This window comes from Meleagris gallopavo, chromosome 1 (assembly GCF_905368555.1).
Source record: "Meleagris gallopavo chromosome 1, MGAL_WU_HG_1.1, whole genome shotgun sequence".
Classification (NCBI taxonomy): Eukaryota; Metazoa; Chordata; class Aves; order Galliformes; family Phasianidae; genus Meleagris; species Meleagris gallopavo.
Window position 1 is genome coordinate 44423099 of NC_139404.1, and position 19428 is coordinate 44442526.

Genomic DNA, 19428 nt, shown 5'->3' on the forward strand with positions numbered 1-19428 from the left:
GTGAAAATGGAAATCCCAGACACCTTGACAGAGCACCCTGCAGTGCCCTGGCTGGAGGCAGGACAACTGCAAGCCCTGAAATAATAGCTGCAGAATGATTGGCATGGGCTGACGGTCCCACAAGAGACCCAACGTGGGCAGCTGTCAGCAGTATTTGTGATAGTTCCCAATGGGGAAAGCAGCGCCTTTAGTGAAAGGTGAGGAACCACCATCTCCAAGACCTGCGGTCCTGGTGAGGGTGGCACAGGGCTCACCATCCTCACCGTGACTTCTGTTACCTCTGGGTCTCTCATCTCATAGGGTCTCACTCTGCTTCTCAGAGCTCTCAGAGTGCTTTCCCAAAAGTCTGCAGGGCCAGGTGGTGTGATGGCTGCATGCTCAGAGCTGATCTGGGTGACTTTGCAGAAAGAGCTGTGCTCTGAAGAACATAGGAGAGCAAAAGAACCACACCAAAACTAATCCAGAGTGCAGAAAGCAGGGAAACAAGGACTGGTTGCGTTCCTACATGAGCAGGGCTGCTCCTGTGGGTCAGTGCTTGGATTCCTGCAGGAGCTTTTCAGGATCAGAAAAGGCTCTTCAGCCACAGCTGAGCTGAGAAAGGTCAAAGCACCAGACTGAGGAACCAGCCGATGTTCGCTATAAAGCGGCGCTTTGTTTAAGGAGATTAAAAGGGGGAAGTTCAGTAAAGCACAATAAATAAACTCTGGCAATCCAATTTGAATAAGTTTGGTGTCTGTGCTATCAGAAAAGAGGTGGAAAGCAAAAAGTTTGAAGCTGTAGCGGTGGCAGCAGGCAGCATGGGCACTGCACCTTCCTCGGGAAACAGAGATCCCTCCTGCTTCAGGAGAGAAATTTCCACACGATTCCAAAGTGTCAGCAATCTCCAACATCTCCACAGCAGATCAAAGTGGTTTCATGTATGTGATGAACTAGATGATGTATCTTTCTTTTAGAACACAGAAAAGTTGTGCTCTTTAACGTAATGAAGATTTTTTTTTTTTTTTTTTTTTTTAAATCAGGAAGACAATCTGGCTTCCCAGCCATTCACGTGTCAGTGTCCAAGACACAGAGGTATCAGCGACAGTCCTGACTGCTGTAAAGAGCTCCTGATAGAAAGAGAGAATTAGGCAGGAAAGTACATGTAAATAATTGATTATATCATGTAAGTGCTTTCAAGAGATGGAAATACTGGCTACAAAGTTGGTCTCTAAGGGGAAGTGGCACAGCTGGATCAGTGGCTGGAACCTGAAGCCACATAAAATCAAGCAAGAAATAACATTTAGATTTTTACCAATTAGGTCCTCATCTTGCGATATCTTCCTGTTAGAAGTGCTTGGCTTTGAAGATGGCAGGAAGTACAAGCAGGAGAATCCCAACAAGGGGATAGATAGGCCAGAATGCAAGTGTGCACAGTGGGCTGGTGCATGGAATTGGGCAGCTGCTGGTTTTCTTGGCTTTAACATCACTCCCCAACTCTGTGAAGTTAGCTGCCTACAATAAAATTCAACTTATTAGTTTGAAATCATTATCGAATCTAATAACAACACCAAACAAAATTTCTCTCTGAAGTATATTTTTTCCAAAGTAAGTCCCAAGTTAACTTTTCTAATATCTAAACATCTTTGAAGGCTATCCAGTTTTTAACTTGGCTCTCAACAATCTTTCTGTCTTCTGGATACTTCAGGACCAGCAGAGATTACACAAAAAATGTCAAAAACCTTGCAAGCCCCTGTGTCAGCCAGGGAAATCACAATCCCAGACCAGCATACCCTCCTGGCCCTGAGCTTTCAGCTCACTGCAGAGTATGTGGGAGCTGTCTGAATCAGTGGGTCTTTGCCTAGCAGAAGAAGTTGGATATTATTTTCCTACAGACAGACAGATTCTCATTTCTGGTAGCTTTTAAAATACGTTGGTTCAGTACTACCAGTAGCATGTAACTAAAACTGATATTTGCTTTTTGGTAGCCAAGGTGATATATGTATATATACTGTACATATATTACACATGTTACTTAAAAACGCAGTTCCTGTGTTGGATGAACAAGAAAAGTTTGAATCAGAGCATGCTACACATTTGCAGTAAAATGAAATCTTAAACAAAGAAGGCATTATTCATATCAACAATTGAACCGATGGTTTCTGATCACTGTTCTTCAGAATTTTAGGATTGAAGTATGTTAGCCTCTCACATCTCATTTCTATAAATAAATTGGAAGAGCAAACCTGGCTTTTCTGCTTGCTTTTTTTTTCTTTCCAAATCCCATCTGGTTTCTCAAATTCTATTACATTACTGAAGTAGCTATTGAATTGTACAGATCTGATATGAAGAAAACATCCTTCCAGCAGAAGAGCCTACAGATTGCCAAAAAGAAATGTAATGCTTCAGCAAATTCTGTTTCCAGAGCCCAGCTAGTGAGTTCATATGCTACAGAAATTTCATTTAAGAAAAATATGTTATCTAATATGGTGTTCCTCTTGTAATCTACAAGCTTTCAATAGATTAAGATGGGAAGTTAATATAGCTCATGATAACTCTTCAACTGCATTTAAATAAAAATAATGAAAATGCATTCATTTTTAGGAAGAAAAATATCTTTTTTGCTGCTGTTTTTACTTGTTAAGACTTTCGCCAGCTCAGTGCCTACTGCCATATTGAGAGATTCTCAAGGCCTTGGGGTGCATCACTACTATGTGTTGCTGACAGTGATCCTACGCAAACTTCTCAGCCTTGTCCTAATGTTGTGACTCACTTCTGCGGATGCATCATGTAACAACAACTTCAGAAATGCAGGGAGAACTGAACAAGATAGGAACATCTCGTCTTCCAGTTCAATCTAACAGACTCATTCTCCGCTCTGGTTTTCTGGACATTTTTCTCTCTTCCTTGCTTGGCCAGTTCTGCTTTCACAGAGGATTTTGCAGCATTTTCCTTCCTTCCTAGGATATGCAGCAACTCGGCTCACCTGCCACAAACTTCAACAATTGTGTTTGAAGTATTGTGCTGGAAAATACCTTTTGACTTTAATAGAAAACAACATTCTTTCAGCTCTCTAAATATATACATGGTTTGATTTGCCTTTACCTTATAAAGACATGTAGCCCATGAAAGTGCCATGGACAAAGAGATATATGAATGTGCGTGTGTGCAAAGTTATACACATACTTCTTATGCATAAATACATATCTGTAGATATACATGACCTGCAAAAGTAGCCTAAAATGAGCTAAATCCAGGAACAGATTTAATAAATCACTGTAAGAAAATCGACATCTGGAGACATTTCTTCAGACTCCGAATGAAGCAGGGGAAGAGCCTTCTTTTATGACAAACCATTTAGCTTATGTGTTTCATTTTTCCCTTGGCATTTTACAGAATTGATTGTTTGCTTTACTGTCATTTTCTGATATCACTGCTGTTCTTCATCTCCACCTGCTGTGCTTTGTTACTAACTTGGTTATTGGGAAAACTTTCCTTTCACATACTCTTCTTCAAATATATGTTCAGTGGTTTTCTGTACGAAGGCCAACACACATATATACATGTTTGTGTATATTTTAAATCCATAGATGCATTTGTATGTATGCTTGCACATATACGACGGCTCCTCCAAAAGTAATGCCTCTTATTTTACTATATTGGCCCACAATCAGAGGCAGATGGTGGTGGTATGACAGTAGAAATTGACACTTCCCACCAATATTCCATTATGTTTTGTTGCCCTACAACAGATGGCAGCAGAGGGGCAGTGTGACACAATGGCATCTGACATGGATGTGCGTATGAAACAGAGATGTGAAATGGAATTCCTCCCCGAAGAAAAAAGGACATCCAGCGATATTCACCAACACTTGCTGACTGTCTGTAGAGCCCAGAATGTGGATGTTTGCATTGTGAGGTGGTGGGTGGTGCATTCCAGCAGTGAGAACAGCACCCTTGGGATACATCTGCTGGTGCAGATTGTTATAAGAGCAGCATGCAGGCTCTTGTTCATCACTGAAGAAAATGCACAGCTAATGGTGGTGGCTATGTAGAAAAACTGTGTCTTGTAGCTGAGAATCTGCTTTGTCAAACAGTGCTATCGTGCTTTTTGTACCTGTTGTTTCCCTGGAAAGAAATAGGAGTCATTACTTTCAAAGAAAACTACATATATATTGACTATTGTCATTACTAATACTTCACAATTCAAAATTAAAGTGTAATACACAGTTAATACTAACAGCGTAACAATTATTACAATAGTAATGATGTGCAATTGTTATATTTCCAAACTGAGAAATAGTGATAGGAGCACGAGAAGTCATTCCTGTCAGTGAGGTTAATAGCACTGAGGCCAGCTCTAATCTGCACACCCACGTGGCACCTGGCTCCAGCAAAGAACCCACCTGCTCCAGCTCCCTCAGCCCAACCAGGCCGCAGGCTGGCATGGGTCCTACTTGCTCTGCTTCAGAACCATTGACAGGATCAGGGCCAGAAACTGCTCTGCTGAAGTGAAGCTTCAGCTAATCTCAGTGAAGCTTTATAGGCCATCTCTTAAAATAAAGGGTGTTCTACTGGGTAATTTCTTTGTGGTAATAAGAAAAAAGAGGTAAAAAGAAAATGAAGTATCTGGATGAATGGTTAGGACATGTGGTACCAGGAGTGACTTACATTACCTTGTGACCCCCTAACATACATGCATACTCTTTCCTACAATTTCTAAGAAACACATGCGTTTATTGTAATAGAGTTCAGTGCTGCTCTTGCTGCTAATTGGCTTACATTATACCAAGTAGTTCAGATGTTACTAAGTAGGGTATATAGTAGTCATGGAGCACATTTGAATTCTTACTAGTAACAAAATAAACCAGAAAATAACAAAAATGCTTTGTCACAGAATGCACCTTTATTTGAAGAGACTTGTTTGTAAACATCATCTCATTAATATCAACCTAAAGGAATTCAGTACTTTGTTTTGCAAGTGAAATGAAGTTTAGGAAACATCACTTTAAGAGGTTATGGAAGTGTAAGAAAAGGATGAAAAATGAATAATCACACCCAGTTAGGATGATTCATCTCTTGCAGAGGAAGAGATAAAATCTCTGTATTCTGGAAAAGAAGTATGCAAAAGAAGTCAGTAAAATTATTGGACAACATTAAAGAGCAAATAAAGTTAGGATCAAATAGAGTATATAATGAGAATAAAAGTAAAAATGGATAATGCCTGTAGGCAAAAGCTAATGGTCTAAAACCAGAAGCAGATGAACGGAAATTCTCAGCTCTAAATGAGGATATTGTTCTATGAGATAGTATGTGAACTGGGAGGAAGGAAAGGAAATCAGTGGGAATACTGTAACACTAAGGCAAAAATTATATCAGAAAGTAGAGTTGTTTGTGCTGGTAGAGGAACAGTATGTGCATTAAAGAAAGACCTGGCAGTGAAATAATATGACTAGATCATCCATGTCTTACGGTAACTCTGTGCATTGAAATAGTGGTGTATGGGTTAGTAAAGGGATAACAGTGCTCCACATCAGGGGAACAAAGTGATGATCAGGATTAGAAATAGAATAATAATGACAAGGGACATATGTCATTACTGGCATCACACAGAGCCATAGGTTGTGGAAATCACAAATGACAGTTTTCTCAAGAAAAATGAACAAACAAACAAAAAACCACACACTCTAATCTAGATGAATAGTAGAGATGTACAAGAGGAAAAGCATCTGTGGGCATTGTGCAAGATACAGTTCAAGATATAACTGTAAAAAAGACACTCTGCAGAACCTACAGTAGCAAAGTTCATATTGTAGCAGGAGAAAAAAATGTCAGAAATATATTATCATTGCACTTTAAGAAGAGTGATTAATAAAATGAAACCTTTTAAAAGGAGATTTTTTACAGACACCTTATCAGACTCTTAGAGTAAATGTACGTTACCTACTAAAAAGACTTAAACCTGATCTCAGACTCAAAAGCCAGAAATAGAATAGCCTTTGTAAATATAAATCAAGGTAAAGGAACTGTCTAGAATTGAAAAATCCAAGCTGTCTACAAATGGAAAAAGCAGAGAACCTATATCGTGGTAGTCAAATGCAAGAGTAGAAAAGGGTGAAAAAAGGGAAGGGGAGGGAAGGAAAAGGGGAAGGGAATAGGAGAAGAGAAGGGGAAGGAAAAGGGGAAGGGAATAGGAGAAGAGAAGGGGAAGGCGAAGGGGAGGGGAAGGGGAAGGGGAAGGGGAAGGGAAGGGAAGGGAAGGGAAGGGAAGGGAAGGGAAGGGAAGGGAAGGGAAGGGAAGGGAAGGGAAGGGAAGGGAAGGGAAGGGAAGGGAAGGGAAGGGAAGGGAAGGGAAGGGAAGGGAAGGGAAGGGAAGGGAACAAATAGTTTCCATGTGTCAGCATTCAGCACAGAGAAGTTTAAGTAATTTTGCACAACAAAGTCTTTATTTACTGGATGAGGCTTGAGGGTCTGTGTTAAATTGAACTGTCATTAGAGAGGTTTTAGAGCAAATCAATAAAGTGAGTAGCAACACATTGCCAGGAGCAGGTAACAATCACTCGAGGGATCTGAGGGAATTCAAATATAAAATTGCTGAACTTTTAACAGTAGTGTGTAACCTATCGCTTATGTTGGCCCAGGTTCCAGAGTAATGGAAGGTGGCAAATGTGGCCTCAATTTTTAAAATAATCTCCGGAGGGGAGCCAGGAAACCAGAGAATTGTAAATTTGACTTCCTGCTGAGGCAGACTAATGGAAGTTATAATAATGAGCAGAATTAGTAGATGTGAATATACACAACTTAGTAGGGATGAGTGAAGAGAGTTTACAAGAAAAGAAACCGTGCCTGACAAATCCTGTATAGTTCTGTGAAAGTATCATTGCACTTACAGACAAAGGTAACTTGAGCAAAAAAAAATTACAGTTGGATTCCTAAACCTTCCCACAAAATCCCTTCCCAAATAGTCTCGCAGAAATCTCACTTCAGGGGGAGTTTTCTGTGCATTAATAATTGCTCAAAGCAGATGGAGAAGGCAAGAATAAATGGTCAGCCTTCTTTCTGGAGCAGTTAGCCAGTAATCCCAGGGGCACCTTGCTGGCAGTGGTGTTGTTCATCATGCCACAAATCACCTAGAAAAGCTGAAGAACAGCGAGAGCAGAAAGTTTGCTTGTGTTTCAGAACGGTTCAGGTCGATGGAAACTAAAGCAGACTGCAGAATTTCAAAAGCTCTCATCATGCTGAGAAGGTGATAAAATGGAAGATAAAATTCACCCTTCGTAAATACAAGGTAATGGAGTGTAGGAACACAGTCCTAAGTGTACATAGGCAACGATCAGATCCAAATTTTACTGGTTTTGTTTTAGCGTTGAGGGAAAGCTTAGGACATTGTTCCAAAGACATCTGCTTGACCACATTTAGTTGTCAAAAAGACAAACAATGTTAGGGATGGACTAGGATGCACTAGAGAATAAATCTCAGGACATTATGCTAATGATGCTGTCATATCTTAGAGATAAGGTCAACTTCTTTCTCAACACCTTCTTCATAAAAGATGCAGAAGAATTAGAAAAGTTAGGAGAGAAAGATAACAAAAAATGAGTAGAGGTTTCAGCGTGAAGAAGAGTTGTGAAGACCATTATTACTGAAAAAAAACCCCAAACATCTGAACAGACTCACCCAAGACATATAAACATTGAAAGATATAGAGAAGGATTGAATAATTCTGTTTTACAGGCAGCAACATGGCCAGTGTGGTCAGTGGCTGTTAAACACAGACATCCTGCTCAGAAAGTTTCTAACTTCTGGCCTCAAGAAAAGGGGGAGGGGGGGGAGATATAGCAATGTAAGGATGATTCTAGGCCAGTTTCTCACGTATCCTGCTTGCACCTGCTGTGGCTAGATGGGGCAGCTGGGCCCCTCTTTGGACTCAGCACATCATCTTTAAATTATCTGTGTGCTTTTGCTCAATTTAGCAATTAGTTACTCAGCATTTCTGAGGCCAGAGGGAGGCAGCTGGGTCATGCTGGTGCTCAGGTGCACGGAAATGCTCGGCGTATGACTGATGCTCTCTCGTCCTCCAAATGGCTCAACATAATGGACAATCCTCCAAGGCTGAAGGCTGTCACGTTAAAAGGTAGTGATCTCTCAATCCGGAGAAACACAGGGAGAGCAGGCTCGGGCAGAAAACAAGGGCATGCGGTAGGCGGAAGGGGGAAAATGAATGATGTAAGCCTGAGCTGTTACTGGTGAAACTCTGATGACTTTAAAGGATGAGTGCCAGGGTCATACAGCGGGCACTGGGATTCCCCAGCGCTGTATCTAACTGAGGAGTCGCAGTTTCCCTTTCAAACACTGAAGCTCCGCAGGCTCAGAAAGCCCTCAAACAGGAATTGGGAAGGAGACATAGAGCTGCTCCTGGTAAGTGTCGAAGTGTCAGTCGGTAAAACGATCACTGTTAATAACACAAAATTTCCCTTTAACCTTGAAGAGCCCGTTTAAGCCACGCTGTCTCCCAGATCGAAAGTTGCCGCATCGTTTCCTACTGCAAGCGCTGCCTGCCACGGAGCTGCTCTGCTGCTCGGCAGCTCCTCAACTCCTGGGAGCTGCTGCTCTCTGGTGCCCGGCTTCCAAACAAAGCAGGACAATTCCTCGTCCGTTCTGCTGGCCCTGCGTTCGGTGTTGCTCCTGAATCGCGTCGTTAAGAGAAGCAGCAGCTTCTCTTCAAGAAGCAGTAGCTCATCTTCTGATGCATTTGCCCTCTACTTAAGCACTGGCAAATATTATGTACCTGAAATGTAAGAAGGACCTACATAATATGCAAAAGAATTTGAGCGAATTTGAAAATTGTGCTTTGTACAGTGTGATGTCTTGTAGGCATGTAACATGAACTGCAAAGCAAATTCCAATTCTGGTAGCAGGGATAATTTAATTGGAAAGTTTTCGGTGGAGAATGACTGAAGTCCTCATTTCAAAGTCATTTTTCATTTTGAAATTGATGGAGGCACCTTGAAAACGGAGTTAAATAACTTGAAAAAGAAACAAAACCCTCATTTTTGGAGCTGAATGGTTGAAACTTTTTTTTTCTCAAAGAGACTGTTTGCTTTGAAAGGAGAATAAATCTTGAGTTGGGTCTCTACGAGGGCCTTTGATGCATTTAGTGAGTGACGGCTTGAGTTCTGTTTTGATTTTATAGTAGAGAAAATACATGGCTGGAATAATGAACGATTTGGTAATATATACTTCACTATTTATTGCTCATTTTCATCGCAGTTCTGTCATTTTTATTCCCTTTGCAAACCAGTACATCTTCCTCGATGTAAGAGTCTGGTGAACTAAATAAATTCAAAGCAGAAACTGTCTGCAATAAAATTTCTATTAGAAGTTCTCTCTTTCCACTTGAAATAATTATGTCCTATCAACTGCACAACGGAAATAACAGAATCAGCCAGTAAATCAGAGGTAGTAAGTAGAAAAAGTAGACTGTTGATGGTATCTTTAGCTGCCGAAAATGGATAGATGCATGAAGTAGTAATATTTCACAAAGTCATAATTATTTCTGACTTTATTGAAATGCCTGCTGCTCGTTACAAAGATTTAAGAGCTTGATGCTATGAGGCATAACAGTTATATTTAATGAAAGATGCAGCACTCCTGCTTTGTGGGCTACTGAAATTATGTTTTATACAAACCGTAGAAGCGTTACCATCCCTTCAGCTGACCACTGAAACATCCCATGCTGTCATTCACAGAGATTTCGGCATTTATTGCTTGTCATAATTGCATGGTGTTTTTGTGAATAATTCTACTTCCTCCTTGTGCTGTTCGTAGTTAAACTGTTTGTGTTTTAAAGATCACGTCGGCTAATTTCATGTAAAGAGAAGAATGCAGGTTTAAAGTTGAACAAAGCACCTAAATAGGTACTTTTATTTATTTACCCTTTTATTGTATGAATAGGAACATTGGCCCTAAAGCACTTCACCTTACACGTCTAATATAAGCCATGTTTCAGAGTTTTGCTGGATTTAAAAGTGGAACAGTTTAAAAGCACTATTTGGAGATGGTACAAAATGACTCTGAAATGCAGAGTCGCTCTGTGAACAGCAGTCCTCTTCTTTAGCTGTATTTTAATTTTAGGGAAAGATTTTAACGGCAAGTTTTTCTATAGGACAGAATACCTCCTCTGCTCTCTTTTTCCCTACTTACTGAGCTTATGGCCCAGGTCACCCCAAGCTACCCCCTTTGAATTCAGTGTTTCTGCTGGAATACAAAATGGATGTACAGTGAATAAGCAAGGTAGAAGAATGCCTATATAGAAGGAAACCTATATAATAAGTTCCTCAAGAATAGCAGTACAAGGCTCAAGAGGTTTAGGTGCTCTTGGACTACCAGAATTAAAATAATAGGCTCACTTCATTACTTCATCACTTAAGATAGTTAAAATTATAAATAATATTTCATATGTAATGTGGATTGTGAAGGTGGAGTGAGCAAACAAAAGGAAGGGTCTGTCTTTTTGAAGGAAGATTGGGACTCAAAGATATTTATTAGAAAATATGCTGCTAATCCGCAGAAAATTACTTTAGAAAAACCCTGGAATGGAGTTTTTCAAGTCTGCGGTATGCAAAGGGACAATTTGGACAAAATTTCTAATCAGATTTTATTTAGGTCAGAAGCTACTGTCAATCATACAAGAAATTTGTCTGTATTGTGCAGATATAGTGATCTGAAATAGTCAATCTTTCATTTTATTAAAAAAAAGAAAAAAAATAAAAGCTTTTGTATCTTACTTACTGAAGACTTGCTCATGTGATGATGCCATACACAGTGGAGCTGTGTTTATCATGAGATAGCAAATCAAAGATCAGGGATGCATGCTGAGGGCTGATGAAGAGTATCTGAGATAAAAAGAATTGGAGAGAAGTGTAGCCACCGTCCAGCTATTTCCTTTAAAGTAATGACACCTTTTCAGTGTGTCACTGTGAAATAGCCAGAAATCCAAGCTACTAGAAAAAAGATTTCCACAGCAAAACTCATTCACTCAATGAATAACCCTGGTGGCCATGTACGATGAAAAGGAGATAAAGACGACAAAAAAGAAAAGACATCAGAGGTGGCAAAAAGGTAACCATGCTTAAGAAATGTTTATAAGATACCATAAAATATTTTTCTGCTTATAAATCAGCCAATTATTCAACAATAGAAGCAGGGAACTAGGAGGAAGACAGCAACAAGAAGTATATTTACTAGCAAAATCCACCAAAGTACACTTCTAAAAATTCAAAAATACATTTTTCATGCGAGCATTTACTGATTACAAAGTGTTACTATGGAAGTATACTGTTCTATTTTGGTTTTCCTTTGAGCATGCAGTCACTATATAAATATTACTTTCCCATACCATCCTCACACAGTCATTTTTATTGTCTTTTGGCGTCCAGTTTTCCAGGATATCTAACTCCACATAGGTTATTATTATCATATAATTTGTCACTTAAAAATGTGGGCTACATTTTAGCTGCCAACAGCACAGGAATCTTCTGTGGTTATAGGTTCCAGCTGAATACTTCCAAGGCTTTTATGCGTTGAGGTTACAATAGAATTATTCTTCAGATTACCAAGTAAAATTAGGAAACTATGAGGTCATTTCCAACAAATAATTGCTATATAATTCTCTGAGTGATTAGAGGAGGAAAAAAAAAAAAAAAAGCTGTTGTTTCTTGCTTATTGTGTGTTTCGTAAATGAGCACAAATCAAACGTTGGCAGACGAGGCAAAGGAACAAGATCTACAGCTAGCCCTGAAGTACAAGAAAGTTATAGTTAGACTGCCTGTTAGGTAGCAGAAATTAAAGTTAAATGGAAGGATTCTGAGACAGAAATGCAAACTCATCAATAAGATTTTCTGGAATAGTAGAGCTATTGGTGCTGCCCCATCAATGAAGAAATGATTGTACTAGGCACATAGCTTCCAACAGTTGTTTTGGGTTTATGGACTTACATAAACCCTTCCATGTTTATTTCCATGTTCAGATTTGCAGCTTGGGGCTTTATGAGGAGGAGAGGGTCATTCATACCTTGACTTGTTCTTTCCTGCAGTGTCTGGCTCCAAGATGTGAAGACGTGCTGTCACATGATGAGTGAGGTTTGGCTTCATTTTGTATTCCTCTTTTCCTGTTTGCAACCTGTGCTGTATGATTGCAGAAACGGTGAAAGCAGTCTACATGCAAATTAAACAGGTGCCTATTCCCATGTTGTCTTGGAGAATATGACATGGGTTGATACATGGGAAATGTAAGAAGCAAAAGATGGAAAGAGATGGGGAGAGGTTAAGGGCTGAGTTACCCCCAAGACACGCTTCAGGAAGTAAGGAATGCTGCCTAATTTGTCTTCAAGGTTTCTTTCTGGGCACTCATTCAAGAAACCCCCTTACACATTTTTTGTTGCAGCTGTGGCTAGCTGTATCCATACTGCTGCAGTACAGTGATTACTGTCCTCCCAGTACCGACTGCTGTCAATCTCAGTGCCCACTAGGCAGATGGCTGCACAAGACACTGGGCAACACACTATCCGTGCTGGAGCACCATAGAGGCAGTGTCAGAGGACTGATCTCTTCTCCCTCTGTGGTTGGTGGTGCAGGTATTGGAAAAAAAGAGTTATGCCAGAGCAAAATGGATTGCAGTTTGCATCAAGCCAGCAGGAGAGTAACCAACATATTGAAAAGGTTGCATAAATAAAATGCCTGGCTTTGAGGAACAAGGCCTGAGGTTCTTATGCAGTTTGAGATGATTCTGGATTTGGCCAAAATTCATAAGTTTGCTTTATGTTTGCACAAACAAGCCCCTGGAAGCCCGCTCAAGACAATCCTTAAACAGAGCTTCTTACAGTTCAAAATTAGCAGTCAGTAGTAAGTCATTACGCTTTTACGTAATAAACCAGCTATAAGGGGTTGCAGCCAGTTCTTAAACTTCCAGGAACTGTGCTGCAGGATATAATGACTCTATAGAGATCTTTTGTTGTGCCACAAAATAGGTCTCCTAATGTACAGCAGGGTGTCCCTTCTTCTAAAAGCCTTCTTGTATCTCTCTGCCACACAGTACAGTGGTGCCTCGCCCAACCACACATCTTCTTATAACTGAGTTTTCTAAGGATGTCCTTCTGCCTTCCAAAAAGACAGAGGGATAGAAACAGATAGACAGAGATAGAAAAGGAAGTTGAAATTTTCAGTTTCTGAGGAGAAAAACCCAAGTTCTAAAATTAGTGCTTTTTTTCCCCCCTATATTAATTCGTGTCTTCTACTCTTACTCCTGCACATACAGCTCCACTTCATACACCCATTCTTCTTTGAGTTAGAAAAAATCTGAGATGCAGGAACGAAAGGATATTATGGAATAATAATGTATTACCATTCACTCACATTTATAAGTAGCAAGATACTACCACGTCTTGAAATGGAAATGGATTTTCAAATGTTGTTTTACGAATAACTTTTTCTTCAAATCTTGAGGACCTGGGAGAATCTCATAAGGAAAGTTAATTTATTTTAAAAGTAAAGAAAAAATAAAGAAAAACTGAAGGAAAATTGTGTATGGAGCGGGATTGTTGGTATACAACACATTTATAATAAAGCTATTTTTTAAGCTGCTAAAAACAAATAAGACAAGTCATGAGAATATTCTTTCAAATGACTACATTTCTTCATTTCAATTAATTTGATAGATTTCTGTAGACTTTATGCACACTCTTCTGTGTTAAATTAAACAAAACTGTAAAACACATTTTGCTGGAGAGGATCATTTAAAAAGGCAGTGTAATTAGCATAAAAACTGCAGTGTTCTTCAAGATGACTTTTTATGTATGAACATGAATATTCACATTGGAAATCTGACCCAAACGATGAAGTAAATTGTGAATAAGATCACATTTTTATTCTGACATTTTCTTTTTCTAGACACAGTGAACCAAAATGGTAAACATTTTTAATCAGTGATTTACAATACCTTTATCAGCCTCTACAAATAAAGTATTATTCTGAAAATAATAACAAGGAAAAAAATAGATGCCAGTACATTCAGAACAATGCCATAAGAAATTAGAGATTATAAATCCATTCAAAGTATATTAATGTTTAATCTTTTTTTCCAACAGAACTGGGGAATATTGTTTCTGAAGAAAAAAAAAAAAAAGATTTCAGTTTCTGAAAACCAAAATTGCTGAATAAAAGGAGATGATCTTGCAACATGTTTGTTGAGAAACCATTAACGTGCTTCCCCGTTTAAGAGCAGCTGGCACAGTATATAAGAATTTTATGAACATTCTGATTTTAATTAATCCCTTGAGGTTTTCCATTGACCTCAGGACAGTTACACAAGGATGAGATTTGTCTTCTTGTTAGAAACAATTCTGTTTATAAATATGTCTTTAATTTTGGTAGGAGCTGGGTGGATTCTCCACTGGTTCTCAATAGAGCTCTATGAGTACAAAGCAGCATTATTTGTTTTGTTGCTTAATTAGAGTTCTTAATTTGAACAAAGCTTATTATTACGGAACACACCTGTTGCTGGACTCTTGTTACAAACCCAGCTTTCATCACAAACTGACCAGTTTTTGTTTGCGTTTATGGCATGCTTTCCATGGTTTTATAGATGAAATGGGACAAAGCTGTGGCCTTTAGTTAGCCCAAGGGAGAGGAACATGGTCTTAGTTTTCTTGTTTTCTGCTTTGATTTCTGAGTTCACATGAGCTTGAGACTGAGCATGAAATTAACTGGGAACAAACTGGGAGAGATTAAGATTGCAGTAAATCCTCCCATCAAAACCACCCATCTTTGAGCCGGCCATAAACCTTCCCATGGGACATCATAATCATTGATCACTGTCGTAGCAAGCAGCTGAGGTGTTACAAAAGGACTTTCCAGTCACTTGAGGAACAAACAGCAAGAGCTGCTGTATCGTTATGTAAATACCCAGTTTGTACAGTTATATAAGTCCCTATTCCTATGTCAGGAAGCTCATTAATGTATCAATAAAGAAGGTGGGGAGAGGAAGGTACACGGGATAAGAACCACACACATGACAGCTTTACACCTACTCCTTCAGGAGAGAGTGACTCAGAAGTTTTTGCTTTCCATACATGCTTGCTCTGAAGTGGTTTCACTCTGGCTTGATCTGACGGAGCAGGAGACATTGCAAAGCAGCATTTGCACTGATATACTGTCAGCCCTCCAGTGTGTAATGAATCTGGTGTAGACAGGCACCACGTCTTTGCCCAAAATACGTTCAGAAACATCAATCACAGGGATTACACAATGTATTTCATAGCCACTTACACACAGAAATCTCACCTGCTGGGTTAATCTTGTAGAAGCAAATAAAATTAAATGATATTATAGGTATATTACAAAGGCAAGCCATGAGGCTCTGTGCCAAGCTCTGCTCTTGTAAACAGCAGTGAGAATCCAGAGCAACTCCTTCAGCTTCTATGGAGATCGTATCAGGGGTAAGCCAAGATTCATATCAAGGTTGCTGTTGCTTCCCACTGACTACACATAGTGTGCTGCCTTGCCTAAAATGAACTCCAGGTGCCTTGCTTCTGGCACGTTTAGAGAACAGTTACCTAATATATACATACCTGTACGTATAGGTATACAATATTGTATTTGAATTATCAGTAATGCTGGAAATAACGTAACACTGAGAATTCGTTAGTTCAGATTTTACATTTCAACGAGCACATGCGATCTTCTACATGCAGGTACACGATAGTCATGCGGAGAGTCGATTCAACTGTGTGTGCAAGATCCTGAAGAGAAGAAGAGGAAAGGGAATTTCAGAAAAACTGCAGAGAAAGAGGTGACACAGTGATTTCGAGGTCATTCTTATAAGGTAACAGTAATGACAAGCAACACTCAGAATGACTACGCTGGAAAAAAAAATTAGCGTTACATAGTGTGGTTTAGACCTTTGACGTTCCTTTCAAGGCAGTTTCCCCTTTTCCTAGTCTAGTCCCTTAATGAGGATATCCTGTGGCTTGTGTAGGACATTCACACAGCAAGTACTTACAGGGAAACTATTTATAGTCAAATTTCCTACAGATATCCGGCTCTTTATACGATTACAGAGCCTGGAGGCCTGTCTGTCTTTCTCCTTGTCCTCCATGATGACTTTTGACCAGCTGCAGCCATATCAGAGATTTATAGATTTTTCAAAAATACTGAATCCCTAAACATTTTGTGATGTTTTTGACTGGTTGGAGGAGAAAGACCTAAAATAATGCTTTTTATCTGAGCTCTGAACACTAGTCCTAGGCATTAAGGGAAGCCACTCCAGAGAAGCGAGTTTAAATATTCTAGTCATAGGAAATGACATAGCTCAGCACCCCCTTAACAAGAAATGATCAGGTCAGCTCTCAAGATTTCATAGAAACTCTTGAAACACATAGAAACACATAGCCCAGAGTGTGAACTTGCAGCTGTCTGGCCAGGAAGCACAAACTCCTAACTTTGTGCCTCCTTGTTCTGATCACTGTGAACTTTAAAGTTGACGGACTGGGTTCTGACAACAAACAACTCCAGTGCATTTAATTTAGAATCATGGAATAGAGTAGGATAGAATCATTTATTTGGAAAAGACCTGTAAGTTCAAACTATCAGCCTAACACTTCCAAGCCCACCACTAAACCACATCTTTTAGTGCTGCATCTACACATTTCGTAAATACCTCCAGGGATGACTATTCTCTCACTTCCCAAGACAGTTTATTCCAGTGCTTGACAACCTCTTTTGTGAATAAATTCTTCCTATTATCCAATCTAATCTTCCCCTGGTGTCACTGGACGCTGTTTCCTCACATCCTATGTCAGTTGTTATCTAAGAAAAAAGACCAATCCTCTTTCTGCTGCAAACTCCTTTCAGGTGGTTGTGGAGAGTGATGAGGTCTCCCCTCAGCCTCCTCCCCTCCAGACTAAGTAAGCCTGTATCACCAACTGCCCCTCATGGGTTTTGTTCTCTACCCTGTTCACCAGCTTTGTTTCTCCTCTCTGCACACACTCCAGCAACTCAATATACTTCTTGTAGTGAGGGGCCCAGTGAGGGGCTTGAATTTAGCATTCAAGCAAATAAAACTGAAGTTCCTGCGGCTTGTCCTAAGTTTGGAAAAAAAAAAAAGAAAAAAGAAAAAAAAAAAGCAAAACAAACCACCAAAACTTTAGTCCTTCAAATGCCAACAAGTCTTGTAGAGGATTTATATCTAAGTGCCACAGATGCAAGCACCGTGCTGCAAAGTGTACAAAAGCATGAATTCATCCATTGGATCCTTGATGGAAGTGTACTATGCTTATACTCAGAAAAGTAATGTTCAGTTAAGTTCCAGGATGTTAAACTTTCTAAACTATAAAACCATGGATATAAACCTAATGCTTCCAGTCGACACTGATACGCTTTTCTGGCTGCTGAAAGAGACCCTTTCACACCAGTGCTCTGCACCACCACAGCCCTCCCTTCCCTGCAGGACACGCTGTGCTACCATCCATAATCACTGCCATTGCAAAGACACCCGTCTCTGTACGGCTTTTCATGGCACGACATGCTGCTCTGCAGACACGGCTTCTGCTCAAGCTGCAATCATGCGGAGAAAGGGGGAAAGGAGGCTCCCTTTGAAAGCACACAAGCAAACCCAACAAGCAAGCTAATGAAATGTCTCCTGCCGCCTGTCCGTGACAGTGCCGTGTGTGTTTGCTCTCCAGACAGGCTCCACTGTGGCCAGGCCAGTGGGGCAGCATGCTGGGCCGTTTGCTCCTCTGCCGCCCTCCCCGTGGGGCCACAAAGCCACAGATCGTACCTTGTGCCCCTTGGACCTTCCTCCCAGATGATGCCATGCAGAAGCTTCCCCGTGGCTATCTGTGGGAGAACCGACCACGTGTGGGCATCCTGACGGCCGACGTGGTGCCAGGCAGCAGCACTCAAACTCCCTATCCCCTCTGAGCATGAGACAGTGCGGCCTCTCGCATCCGCATCTGGGAACTGCTCGACTGATCATCAGCTGCAGTGTTACTCATTATCAGAGCAATGTGCATGGCTCATGTTCCAATGATTTTTGAGAATAAAGCCCTAAATGTACAATTTCCTGCAATTAAAGACCTGGTTTTCAAGGATATCCAAAATATATGCTTCCCATTTCAATGGAGATGAGGAGTAAGGTGCTTAAATCTTGCTCAGGTACTGGTTTTAGACTCCTTTAATCACTTTCCAAACAATCTCTCTTAAGCTGGGAAACATAACAAAATCAGCATTGCCCAATATCATGTATGTAAGCCAACTAAAACTTGATCCTAAGCAAAATAGTGTCAGCAGAACTGGGGTTTTGGAAGGCAAAGGCCTAATTAGCTGAGGTAAGCTAGGAGATTTGATAACAAATACAATGCAGACCAGTTTTCAGATGATCCGTGTTGACAAGGAAGACTCCTGTTGTTTCTTAATCAGGAAGGAGGGCAATAAACCTCTTGCTGTGCCAGTTCGTTAGGACTGGAATGCATTGTGATTAAGTAAAGGAAAGCAGCTCTGACAGATGTAACAGAGGATTTTTTAATGGAAATAGCTCTTCTGACTTCAGAATGTTCAATAAATGTGTGCAGGGTAGAGTGAAGGTTGCTTCATCATTGTAATGAGATTGCAATGTAAATGCAGACAGTTATGTGAAACCAGGAGAATTAGTGAGAGTTAGTGTGGAGTATAGATAACTGCAGACATAGAGGTATCTAATGAGTATGGGAATCGGCTGATTTGTAGATAACAGTGTGTTTTAAAAAATTGTTCCTTGGAGCTCTTCCTCAGAATCATGTTTTGACGCTTCTTCACTTGTGTCTGCCATGATAAGCTTCTTCTAAGAAATCAAATGATTTCTGCATTCTTAGTACTGCTTTTAATTTTAGTAATAGAGTTCATTTGAATTTTTTCTGACTTCTGCTGTGCTAAAATACAGCCATGTTTAGCTGTGCTAAAACATAGAGAAACTGAACAAAAATGATTAACATTTTAAATATTGACATATATAACATTTTCAATATTTACAAGAAACAGTGCAGAAACTTCAGCAAATATTTAGCATTCTGCTCTTTATTATCTCAACAGAGAGTCTTCTGAATTATAGAGGACCAGGAAGGAACCCTGAAGAAGCTAATGTCCATAAACTGGAGACTTTAAAGAGTGTTTTAAAATCTACTTGCCATCTAAAGCCCCTCTGAGTTTTTCCCTTATTTTGTACAATCCAGTGTCTTAATTCGCATGGTTAAACCTCCCTGAAGAAATAAAACATAGAGGGATAAATCACTCTACATCCTAGTATTTAACTGGACTTAAAATCCTTGGGTGTAGTGCCAAGGGTGCCACCAGCCCAACGGATATCTGCCCCATCTCCTTTGCCATCAGAAGGAGCCAATGGTAACTTTTGTTTCATGCAGCA

The 19428-nt window shown here is 40.0% G+C and overlaps 1 long non-coding RNA gene across 1 annotated transcript; it reads left to right on the forward strand.

The window, feature by feature from the left end:
- The first annotated feature begins 8187 nt into the window (after positions 1-8187).
- LOC146545275 (uncharacterized) lies at positions 8188-18001 on the forward strand. Its single transcript, XR_014883148.1, has 3 exons — positions 8188-8394; positions 12071-12116; positions 15725-18001. It is a non-coding gene; the product is annotated as an uncharacterized LOC146545275 (long non-coding RNA).
- Positions 18002-19428: the final 1427 nt, after the last annotated feature.